The sequence below is a fragment of the Mastomys coucha genome, unplaced genomic scaffold (genome assembly GCF_008632895.1).
Source record: "Mastomys coucha isolate ucsf_1 unplaced genomic scaffold, UCSF_Mcou_1 pScaffold21, whole genome shotgun sequence".
Taxonomy (NCBI): Eukaryota; Metazoa; Chordata; class Mammalia; order Rodentia; family Muridae; genus Mastomys; species Mastomys coucha.
In genome coordinates, this window is record NW_022196904.1 from 35078944 (window position 1) to 35092142 (window position 13199).

A 13199-nucleotide genomic window follows, 5' to 3' on the forward strand; every position below is an offset into this window, starting at 1 on the left:
TGTAGTCCAGGCTATATTCTAATTTGAGCATAGCAGAGGATGGCTGTGAAATCTTGAATCTTCTGTTTCTACCTCCCAAGTGCTAGGATTACCAAGGTGTGCCACTGTTGCACGAAATATTTTTAAAAAGAACGGTAGATTCCCTCCCTACTGCCAGCCATCAGCAACTCTTTGCCCCGTGAGGCCTGGCTGGCCATACACTGGCGGACAATGGCCGACCTGTTTTTATCTATAGAAGACTCTGGTACAAGAGCTCCTGAAACCTCTCCAACCATACACCAACCGCATGCTTCAAATCCCCCACATCCTTTGTGGTGCACCTCAGGCAAACCCACACTTTGCCACCACACCTTTCTCTCTTGAACCTGGACGTGCTGCCATGTGAAGGAAAGCACAACACAAACTTAGTTCAGAAACAATGGTAACTCAATCACTGGACTCAGCCATAAAAATCCTAATCTTGTAAGCCTTATGAAACCTAAATCCTCCTGTGGCCACACTGAAACCAGGAGACACTTGTAAGCTCGGTCCAACCCAGAAGTCCCGCCTACTCACCCAGTGATTGGCTCCTTTATTCATTAGTGGATTGGCTCACAAGAAGTAGCCTGAGGATGTGACTAACTTCTTGTCTTGTGACCCCTCCCAGGAGAGCGGAATTAGCATCAAAATACAAACAGCACCAGGCCTATCCACAACTCGACCCTACCTTGGCCAGATGCTCCTTTTACAAAAGGCTCTTAGTGTCTCCCATCCAACAGATACTTAGAATGTAAGTCTGACTACACAGTTGAAAGGTGAATCTGTCCCTATCATCTTCAAGTTCAGTGAGTAAAGTATAACAGAAATAACATGGTATTTGAGGCCACACTAAAAGCTGTAGAATGTCTACATTTCTTATCTGAATGCTTGTTCATGCAGCCTTCCCCTGCCATTTAGTACATCAAGTCATATTGAGGCCAGTATATGATGAGAAAATCCAATTGAGCCAGTCTGGGGAGGCCCAGAGATGAGCATAAAACACATGAAGATTGATCCAGGACATCATTCCTATGGTTGGGACTTGAATTATACCTCAGCTGTATGGAAAACCAGTACCACAAACACTTAGATGATCCTTCACAGATTTCTGATTTAATGTGACCCTTGAAATTGAACAGTAACTTTAGAACATTAAGATTTACTTTGATATGTTGTGTTGCAACAAGTAATCAGAATATTCTCCCTTGTCTACCCCAATGGTGCGGTTGCATATAATTTAAAAAAGCATGCTTCCTCCTTTGCCCAGGGCCACACTCCTGGCTTAGCTCCAAAATCTTGCTCCTGCCAGCCATGGCTACCTCTGGCTACCTCTTTCTCTTGGCTAGCTTTGCCAAGCTGCCATTAACCACCTGTCTTCTAAGACTAAGCCAAGCCTAGTCCTTTAGGGTGAGGTGATGGTGCCCTTGGGCCGAACCTCCTCACTGATGTCCATAAGTCAGGTCTAGCTAAGATTGTATTGAGCATTCCAGTGAGGAATTCCTGTCCAGTAAGGGTAGTTCTCTCATCTTTAGACTGCCTTTTAGGAGGTGCATGTAGGAGATGAGTCTCATTGATGATACTTCTATTAGAAGTATGCATCTACAAGTACCATTTGCATCAAGGATTGACACCAGGATACTTGTGCTGCTACATCCTGGAAAATGACACAGATGTTCATTTTTCCTGTTACATACTATGCAGCTTTGCCACATCCACATGAGACATATACCCAGCCCTGTCTCATTGGCTTTGAAGGCATCACAGAGGTGAGACCAGAGTAAAAGGCAAGCCAGAATACTCAGTACAACACTGTGTAAACCTGGCAGTTGCATTCAGTGTATGTCCATGTTTTTTTTTTTTTCAACCTCTGAACCCTCAGTAAGTACCTTTACTAGTAAGCAATTCAACATGAGTTCTGATTGTAAAGTGGGAATTATGACTGTCAGCTATGTTGGATTGTAGTACTAAACTATGCTGGGACACAAGCTCAGTGATGTCTTATGACTGAGTCTGGTTCTTATGTCTCCAGAATCAGGCATGAAGGCATCCTATAGCACTTGTGCTAAATCTGAACACCAACACTACCACCCCCAATTAACAACAGGCTCATGGTGGTTCTATCACTCAGCTATCCCCATACTCCTGCTATAATCCATCATGGATGTATCTGTCTACAACTTCCCTACAACAGTAGCAACTTGCTGAGGGCAGTGCTGAGAACTCACCTGTATCTGGGTCCCACATGAAACTAGGACCAAGTTCTGACTTCTCCAAACTGTCTCATCTCAGAGCAGCATTCAATGAGGATAATGAGGCAGAGCTCAAGAAGCAGATCTTGATGGGTACCACAATTCCACCTGCTAGGACTCTGGTCTGCTTCTAGAATTGTGTATGAGGCCGAAGTAAACTGCTTACTGTACTCTGGGTCCTTCCTCTTAATGTCAGGACTTGGAGTGTGAGTGTATGTGTGTACATATATCTCCAGATCTTCCTTTATCTCTGATCAACTCAGGTGTCATCCAACCTCAAGCCCAACTACTATACAATTGCACAAATAGGAATGTCTCATATTTTATGCCTAATATTGTGTCTCTTAGTTCATCCCCAGAACAAAACCAGGGTGTTTTGTCCTGTATTCAGTATGTAGAAACTTACCTCTTTGATATCCATCAAGAATTGTCCACCCACCGGGCTGTGGTGGCACACGCCTTTAATCCCAGCACTTGGGAGGCAGAGGCAGGCAGATTTCTGAGTTCGAGGCCAGCCTGGCCTACAGAGTGAGTTCCAGGACAGCCAAGGCTACACAAAGAAACCCTGTCAAAAAAAAAAAAATTGTCCACCCTTCATGAACAACATGATCATGATTCTCAGAATGCCACCTTCCCCAGCTACATTTTGGACTTGGGAATTGATCTAAAAGGTACACTTACATAATGCAAATACAAGATGACTGCACATTTAGCAGTGGCTGCCCATTGGTACAAGAATGCTAGAGAATTGGAGTCCATTCATGCCCTGGGTTTCTCAGTAAGGGAAAACAGGGGGCACCTGTGCTTCTGACATCCAGTTTCACTGTTGACACTCCAGGGAACAAACCCAAGATCAAGGTATGCTTTGGATATGGATCATTTCTGGAAGAGAACTGAGCAACATACTCTGGGATGCACTAATATCTGTGTCTTCTGAATACTGCCCATGTAATTCTGTATCCTAGAACAATCACTTAGCTTTGAGTAAATAAGGATCTAGAGACTAATACAGATGGATCAGAGGAGCCTGAAACACACAGTTCTTATAAATGAAAGTCGCTTATAGGTCGGGCATTGGTGGCGCAGGCCTTTAATCCCAGCACTTGGGAGGCAAAGGCGGGCAGATTTCTGAGTTCGAGGCTAGCCTGATCTATAGAGTGAGTTCCAGAACAGCCAGAGCTACACAGAGAAACCCTGTCTCAGGAAAAGAAAAAGAAAAAGGAAAAAAGAAAGTCACTTATATATGAAAGTCAGAGGAGTGACAAGCAGTAGAGACAAGTAACCTGGCAGCTTCCATGTTTGCAGATGATGACACTGGATATGAACTATGGTTACTCTTCCTAGGGTTTATGGAAGGTGAGAGATGACCATCTGAACTGAGATAAAGAGATCCTGCTCCATAACTCAGAAGGGCTCCATGCTATCTGGGCCTTCTCCTCTTGAGACTTGGATTTGGAGATTCTGTACAGTCTCTTGGAGAAGAGAGAATATTCCATATTTAGAAAAATATACAAAAGGGTACACTACCCCACAGAACACAAATGCAAAGGGATAGGATATGGAGACTTTTCTGTCCCCTCAGCTGCACCTCCAGGAAACAGCCACCTTTACTTCTCAGCTCTGGTTTCCCTTTCTCCCACACCTTCATGCTCTAGTGTCATAACTCCACACTCAGGAATCTCTACCTCAACAGTTCTGTGTACAATTACACCAGCTCCAGGAGGCGTCACTAGGAAGATAACTTGGGTGTCATATTTCTAAGATAATAGTGAACATCACTGAAGAGTGTGAATGGTGTTTAGGGCCCAGAAATGTAAGAAAGCTGACATCCAGGTAAGGCTGCCCCTAGCTCACAGATATGGCACAGAGCTCACTATACTGGCATGGATAGGCTCTTAGCTTCTCCAGGATATGAATGCTAGGGTTCTGATCCACTGAGGAAGAGAGACAAAGGTGAAGAAGCTCTTGTTTCTGTGGAACAAATGTGCCCTAAAATTCAGTATTGCCTCAAGCCAACTGTCTACCCCCAGGCAGGCTAGTATCCTGTCACCACAATCCCTCCTAGCTCTGCCCTGGTGATCGTCAGGACCCCATTTCTGATTTTATTCCTTGGTCATTATATACACAGTGCTGGCTCTCTTACATCTGTTACATAAAGGCCTTTCTCCTATGTATTTTTATCATGCTTTGATGAACAGGGGCTAGGTTGTTGTTATTGTTTTCCTCAATTCCTTGAAGAGGTAGAATTGGCCTTCCACTGATTGATCTTTGTTGGTGTAACCCCAGGAGTGCTGTAGTCTGTCCCTGTCCTTCATTATTCACTGGTGAATCATTGAAGGATTGAAGGGTGGGACAGAGGAAACTACATGGCATGAAGAGTCACAGACCCTTTTGTATAGTCACTGAGGTTGGCATTGACAACCATAGTCTTGAATCCTGACCTAGGAGCCCTCTGGGGAGATAAGAGACAGCAGCTCATCTGCCCTCCCCCAGGCCTTGTCTCTTTCCCTACTTACCTGCCCTCAGCAGGGCAGTCACAGCATCATAGAAGTTAAGGGTTTCTGCCTTTCAAGCTCTGTTTTAACGTGATTCAAGTCCTGGAAACTAGGAATAGCATCAGAAAGTCCAGTTACCATGGAGAGGGTATTTCTCACCCTCATCCTGTCAAGAGTTCTTCAAAGTCCATGAAGAATAAACACTACTACTTTCCAAGAATAACTACCTTGAGACTATACTCAGCTACTGTCCATATGTACAAGCCCATGTGCAAACATGGTCTTTTGGGACAAGGAAGAGGTCATAAAAACTTCTAGAATTGCACATAGTGGGAACAGGCTCAGAGTCTGGTGAACTCAAAGATAAGGAAAGACTGAAGAAAGTGGAGCTGTGAGTTCCCTACCGGCATGAGGATAGGCCTTTGGGATGGAGAAATGAGAGGTGAGGACACTCCAGGTCTCCATGCTGAGTCAAAGCCATAGGCCATAGAGTAAGAAACAGAGAGAAAGAAAAAGGTATAAATAGTCTTGCCACACTACATACTGTTAAGACTGTCAAAACAGTAAAGAAAAAAAAAATGAGCAAAGGGTCAGAAGGTGTATAAGTGCGATTTGTCAAGAGGAACAGTGAATAGTTTTGCAAGATGAAATATAAGTCTGTATGTGGTCAGTACAAGCCACTGGGAAATGAAAAGTTAATCCAAATTCCCATGGCAGTTTCTATACCTCTTCTTTTGTTGATTGCAATTAGAATAAAGAAGGAAGAAACATGTACTTTTGCCTTCTGGTTGTGGTTCATCAACTCAAGGAGCCAAGTGTTCTCGTTATCTTTAATTGTAAACTTCACAGGCTAAAGTCACCTTGGAGTCTGTATTGAGGGATAACCCAGATCAGATTGACTGGAGGCAGGGGTGTGGTCATTTGGTTATTGATATAGAGGGTCCAGCCCACTGTGGGTAGCACAATTCCCTAGGCAGATGATCTTGGGCTATATAAGAAAGCTAGCTGAGTATTGAGTTCCTGCCCTGACTTCACTCCATGATGAACTGTAGCCTGAAAGTTGAATTAAATAAATTAATTCCTCAAGTTGCTTTTGGTCATGGTGTTTACCATCAGCACAGAGAGGAAGATAGACCATGCTGTTGTCTTGATGGTGTGACTCAGAAGCCAGCTGTAAGGTTGCTGCTGGAAAGGTAAAAATATGGAAATTGTTTGACTCTGGAAAACCAAGATGGTGATTATATGCAGTAAGTGGTTGTGGATAATGATATGCTAAAGAGATGCAGACAAATGGGCAAATAGATTTTGCATTAAATTAACTTATATGTAGCTTTATTATAATTTTGACATGTGGAGACAAATGTCTGAGCCTAGACTTTTAGGAATCCTGGAGCTGTGTCTTTGACCCTAAAACTGCTCACAAGAGTAGCATTCCTGATGTCGTCTTTCAGTGGGAATATCTATCAGAGCTGTCTGTAAAGCAGGGAGTGATGAGACAAGTTTGTGATCCCAGCACTTACTTAGGTGGCAGAGGCCAGAGGGCTATTGTGAATTTAAGGCTACACTCTTCTATACAAGGAGCTTGAGAAATGCCCAGACTAGAGAGCATTCCCCAATTCCTCACTTTATTCTCGTGTTCTGTTAGCTCTCTGCAGTGCTAGATTTTTTTTTTTTTACTCTTTGACAAACCTATACACACACACACACACACACACACACACACACACACACCTACCTTCTGGCTCTACACAGTTTCTGTGTACTCACCATTCTTTTAGAAAATTCTGACCTCTTGTTCTCATGAGACCCTGAAGTGCTCTCAGTAAATGTCATATACTAGACGGTTCATTTCAGACCCTCCCCTCAATGTTTTTTAGGGCTTCACTTCCCATTCCTCAATAACCCTGTCTAGTTTTCAATTTAAAAATGAAGTCAACTAAGAAACTTTTGAAGTCTGTGGGAAATACCAAAAGAGTGAATTTTTCATAATATGCAGTGCCACTGCTTCTTCGATACACACACACACTAGAAAATAAGTCCCCTGCCAATGTAAGACAGACTTTTATACTTTGATACATTCTGAAGTATACATTGGTATACTTTTATACATTCTGAAGCCTTTCCTGACTGTACAAAAGTGAAGTACTTTGACAGCGCCTTCAGTACCATTATGGAATGGGCTTGATCATGACAGTCTCTAAAGGAAAACAACTTAACATAACTCCACAATTGTTAGTGAATTTGTGCTTCACTGACCCCTTGAAGAAAGTCTGAGGGAAATTGCAACTGGGATCTTGAATATTCGTTTAAGCTTAGATCTTCAGGTGGTCTGGGAGTGTTATCTTTGCCAGGATACAGAGGGAATCTGGACTCCTAGCAACAAGGACTTGTGGCCTTTGTGGGCAGAAGTCAGAACCCTGGCATGCTGTGTGAAGAGCTCTCTGTAGTGGAGTATGAATTGAGTGGCGGCAGTGTTGCTGAACACTGGTTTGTGCTGAAGCAGCTGCAGAGTGATACCATGATTGGGTCGAGGTGAAAGTCGATGGGAGTTGGGAGAGCAGGATTGCTAAGGGCATCAATGGAGCCCGGGGCTGGTGTGTGTCTGTAAGGACAACCTCTCTGCTTTTCTTTTTGGCCAGGAGTGTGAGAGGAGCCCTGCTGTGAGACCTGACACACCCTACAAGAAGAGAAAAATAACAAAGTAGATAAAAGTGGGGAAAACTAATTTATTCAATTTTGACCCAAACTGGGGACACAGCATCTTCAAGACTAATAAAAGAGATTTTACAAAAGCCAGGGAATAAGGGTGTGGTAGAGTGTTCCAGTGCTCCCAGCAGAGCCGGGAGAGGAGCTTTTTTTTGTGAGGGTGCCAAGGACCAGGGATTTTGACTATTTTCTGTTGCCCATATGGTATTTCCTGTAGGGAAATGTGTAAGAGTTTTTCCAGCATAAGGGCATTTCGATGGTCAGGAGCCAAGGAATACCATAAAATCACACCATGCAACAAACCTCACACAAGAGAATATATTGGGGAGAAACCCAGAATGGAGGCTGGACTGACTTTTCTAGGACCTTTGAAGCCAGTGCAGTGAGCTCATTGAAAAGCACCATGCTTATCTGTTAGCCCTGAAATATTGTTTGGCCATTATCACTTAGTCATGGGGGTTGGGATTTCTAAGTCTCAGAGTTGGGGTGGAGCCACAAGCAGGGGGATTTTCCACTGGCCTGTTATCCTACATTCTTCCCTTTTTGTTTACTACTGATAACTAATCAGGGGTCAGGAAAGAGGGTGATGTCATCATTAAACTACTTCCTTCTGTATGGGGGTGAATCCATAGGGGTAAGGGTTTCAGATAGCCCTGGGGCTATATTTGATGTTAATTCTGTTCTCCTGTGAGGGGCTATGAACAAGGAATGAGTCAGCACTCAGGTGATTTCCTGTAAACCTTCTTCCCACCTTGATTTATAAAATAAAGGCTAGAGCTGGTGATTGGACAGAGAAAGAGGGAAAGGTGGAGCTGAAAGACTTGGGAGGAGAGAGAGAGAGAGAGAGAGAGAGAGAGAGAGAGAGAGAAGAAGGGAGGGAGGGAAGAAGGGAGGGAGGGAGGGGGAGAGAAAAAGAGGAGAGAAAGAGGGAGGGAGGGAAGAAGGGAGGGGGAGAGAAAGAGAGAGAAAGAGGGAGGGAGAGAGAGAGAGAATATGACTGAGGAGAAGGAAGAAGGAAAGTGGAGCAGAAGCACCTGGCCTGGAGAAACGAGAAGTTATAAGGGATCTCTTATATGTGGAAGATGGTAGTATAGTGGTAGATCTCTCCAATCTAGGCCCACAGCATGTATTCATATCAACTGAGTTGTGTTTTCATTGCCCCAGCTTATTTGGGTTGGAGATTTACCACAATAAGCGAGCTTAATCTTCAACATCAGGGTGTAAGCAGGAGTCTCAGGCCTCCAGTTCTGTAGCTGGGGGCCTGATAGTATTTTTGGAGATCTGTGTGGAGCTGTTGGATTTTTTTTTTTTAAGAATTATTTTTTATTTATTTTATGTGTATGAGTACATTGTAGCTGTATAGATGGCTGTGAGCTATCATGTGTGTGACTGCTGGGAATTGAACTCAGGACCTCTGCTGGCCCTGCTCTCTCCAGCCAGCTAGCTCCGGCCTCACACGCTAGCTCTGGCCCTGCTGGCTCTGCCCCACTCGGTCTGGCGTAATTCACTGTAGCTGTTTTCAGACGCACCAGAAGAGGGCGTCAGATCTCATTACAGGTGGTTGTGAGCCACCATGTGGTTGCTGGGATCCGAACTCAAGACCTTCGGAAGAGCAGTCAGTGCTCTTACCCACTGAGCCACCTCGCCAGCCCGGAGCTGTTGGATCTTATCTCTTCCAATATCCAGTTGGTTGAGATCAATTCTTGCCAAATGTGTCTAATGTTTTTCAAGTGGTTTAAATAGAAACAAGAATTTTTCTTAAAGCCATACAATAACCTCCTAGTCTTGCATAAAACAGGCCAAATGCCCTATCATGGTGTAAAACTATTTGAGCTAATGAATCTACCTGTTGATAGGTTTGGGTCTATTTTGTTCTAACAAGTAAGTACCTTCCCTGGTGTGCCAGTGGGCGCGATAGGTAGCTGTTTGTCCCCTCCGCCAGGGAGTTTCCTTTTGACTTAACACTCCAGCCTTTGTAGAGAACAAAGAGTGGTGTGCTCTCTGCTGCAGCCACTTTCTGCTGCAGTTAGGATGTCCTTATCAGGGCCCAGGAGGGATGGGATGCTAGTCAAAGGTCTGGAAGAGATTCAGTAATTAGAAACATCTGGTTAGTGTGCCCAGCTGAAGAGATAGGGAGCGTTCACATCAGCTGCGCTGGCTCATGCCAGCTTCCAGCAAGTCCAGGGCTCGAAGCCATTTGGAGCAGTTTGTAGTTCCAACTGATTCCTGGATGGTGTCTATCAGCTGAGTGGAAATTTACTGAAACAGATAAAGACTAGGGACAGAAGTTAAAGTTTAGAAACTTGCTGGGCAGTGGTGGTGCATGCCTTTAATCCCAGCACTTGGGAGGCAGAGGCAGACAGATTTCTGAGTTTGAGGCCAGCCTGGTCTACAGATTGAGTTCTAAGCTATTCTAACCTTCTAAGCTATTTACCTCCCAGCCATAGGCACTGTGTTACTTACAGTTTGAATCTTGGTCTGTCTAGCTCCGTCCATGTATGTCCTCATAGCTGTTCTCTTATCACAACCTCATAGTGAATCCCTTAGTGACCTGCTCATCACAACTCCTACTAGACCCTCTGCCTCATGGCCACTTCTCTTCCTCCTCTCCTCTTTCTCTCTGGTCACCTTTGGCTGGGGTCAGAGCCTTCTTTCCTCCTCTGCCCAGTCATAGGTTGGTTGAATCAGATCTTTATTGACTAATCAGAAGGTGATGGAGAAGAATGTTTACATAACACTGAGCATGAAGATGTTTGACCATGCTGTTCATCTGGACTGTAGACAGATGTCCTAGCATAGAAACCAGCATCTGAATACACAGTGCATAGGACCACCTCTCAACAATCTTTTGACCTGTGAGCGATGAATGCAAACTTTATGACTCACTGGACTTCCTGAAGCTTATACAAAATTGTTTGCTTATAAAAAGGGATAAAATTTTAGATGTATTAACATCACCACTGTTTTATAAAAAAAAAAAAAAAACTCACATTGTAGAAAAAGTAGCTAACAGATGTCATGCCCTCAAGTCGTAACAGAGCTGTAGGTTAAAAGCATGAACTTTTTTTTTTCTATCCAGAAAGCTGAACATAGAAGCTTTGGCTTAAAAAGTATGAGCATTTTTTTTCCTCTACCCAGAGAGCTGAACATATAGATTTGGCAGAGATGTTTTCAGCATGATGAGAAGCATCTTCAGGTCTATACTTAGAAGACAACCAAAGGTAATTTACAATCTTGATAAAACACTAGCTTTAACATCCTCTCTTTCTTAGACTCTCAGAACTTACTTAATCTTCCACATCTTTAGACCTTTATAACACTTTCTTAGACCCTCAGAATTTACATAAGCGTTCACATTTCCCAACTAACCATTATTAGTGAGAACAGTCATCGCAAAGCAGGTTCCTTCAAGTCCTTTCATCTTGTTTTGTTCTCTTTTCCCTGTCACAGTCATGTGGCACACCTGACATGAAACCTAGATTTTGGAGAAAACCTTTAAACAAACATGCTTGGGTCTGAAGGGGGGAGAGCCATAACCCAGCTCCAGAGCTAGTTTTCAAATAAAACAGGACAACATAAACCAACTTTAATATACACACTCAAAAGACATTTGATTCTCTGCTAAGCTGAACTAGTGACAGGAAAGCCCAGAGATAAACTCTGAGCCCTGGTTATCATAGTAGCTATGGTGAGTAACATTAGCAGTGGTGGCTGGCAGCTGGCAGTGGCAGTGGCAGTGGCAGAGAAAGCAAAACACAACCAATAAACACAAGAGCACAACGAGCTCACGTGGTCAAAGGAGACCAGTCAGAAACAAAGCATGCAGTGGCAACCATCATCCGTACATTCAACTGAGCCTGACCCATTTCCATCTCAGCTCCCATGTTTGCCATAAGACTTACATACACACCAGAAAACACATACCCATCTGTATGCACAAAATAGGCGGACAAAATTTTCCAAACAACCAGAACCAGATGGGTGGGTGATGTCTCACCTTGGACAAGAGTGAAATGGTTTTGTAGTTGCATGATGAGAAGGGGATGATGCTTGGCTATAGAGGGGTTTGAGTGTCCCACACTCGTGAATGCATCTGGGAGGCTAGAAAGAGAAAAGTGTATTGAGATGTATGATTTGCAGGAGGACTGGCCAGCAAACCTCGAGTCAAGCAGATGGGGGGACCAAAGGAAATAGAGACTGCCACTTTGGCTAAGAGGTCCCTACCCAGCAAAGGGACAGGACAGGTACCACTAGGAAGGAATGGGCAAGGGGGATATCCCTAAAGTCACAACTAAGTGGTGGGTTTTGGTGAGGTTGGTAATGCTATCTCCCTGCACCATCAATAAAGGAATGAAGAAGGGAGGTGAGTCCCCAAAACTTCATCAGGTCTAAGTAAAAGACTCCAGTGTCCAGAAGGAAGGAGATGGTTTGCCTTGATACCATGATGACTACCTAGGGTTTCATGTCAGAGATGTCAGGTGGCAGGCCTGAGGGAGCCCAGATGCCCTCAGTCATCCCCGGCAAGTCCAATGAAGCCAGCAAGAGAGTGATCTGGGTCTGATGTCCCCATACTGCAAGACTGACAGTAGGTTAAAAATGGGTGCCAGACAGGGATGATCTGGGCAGCCTGTGGCTGGAGAGGGAGATGGGGGGAGAGAGAGATGGGGAGGGGTGAGGAGAAGAAACTGAAGGTTAAGGCCAATAAGGGGGAGGCTCTTTTGCTGAATCAGATTTGATTTTGACTTTATAGCTAAGAGGAGTTAGGCGGGGAAACAAGAAGAACAGAGAGAGGACTTGGACCAGAGATAAGAGAAAGCTGGAATATAGGGGGTGGGAATCTCTTCCCATTTCCTTGATCACTCACAGTAATTATATAAGTCCCAAATAACGTTGGGGTCTAGGATGCTGTTAGGTGGCTATTTGGATTTGTTATTTAAGGGATATTGAGGCTAAATGTGATTGTAAGTGCAGTTAAGTTTGGGGCCCTTCACGTCCAGTGCCAGCCAGGAGGAGTGACTGGAGGTTTTCTAAGAGGCATCCCAAGAGTGAATGAGAGGGTATGGCTGACACTGTTCCCATGAATGAGAAGGGAACTTGGGGGTAGGTTGCAGCAGCCTGTAGTCAAGGGTGTCCTCAGGACTCAGGAAAGACCAAACAAAGACCCTTGAATTAAAAAGCCAGTTAGGGTCTCACATTTCTATAATTCCTATACTTGATATGCCTTAGCAGGAGAGTAACTGAACTCAAGGCTTTGGTGAGGTACACAGTGAGTTTTGGTCAGCTTGTGCTGTTGACTGACACTCTGACAAAACAACAACAGAAGGAAGGGTAGGCTCACAGAAGAAAGGTCTGTGGCTCTTCTAATCCAGGAGGAAAAGGAAGCGGTGTGTCAGAAGAGGTAAGGTGCACTGGGTCTAAAAGCATAAACAGCCTGAACTGACCATAGCCTTCTCACCCTGTGGAAGACAGGAGGAATTGAAAGTATTTCTGGAGGCTCATCCATGGGAAGGCACATTAGACCGAAGGGGACGTTGTCATTTTTTTCATTTTTTATTGGGCAGCGGTAGACTGACACCCCACCTCCCCACCCCTACCCCTGCTGCTTTTCCACTTGGTACCCCTGAACCAAACTATGGGAACGAATCCTCATTTGCCACAATTCATTAAATGTAGGATGCCGACCAGCAGCTTCCTACTAGCGTGGGTTTCCACGAACCGGGAATGTGAGGGA

General features: G+C 44.4%; 1 long non-coding RNA gene across 1 annotated transcript; it reads left to right on the forward strand.

Annotated features, from left to right (window-relative positions):
* The first annotated feature begins 7185 nt into the window (after positions 1–7185).
* On the forward strand, positions 7186–7555 carry LOC116102098. The gene is made up of 2 exons (XR_004123006.1): positions 7186–7294; positions 7402–7555. It is a non-coding gene; the product is annotated as an uncharacterized LOC116102098 (long non-coding RNA).
* Positions 7556–13199: the final 5644 nt, after the last annotated feature.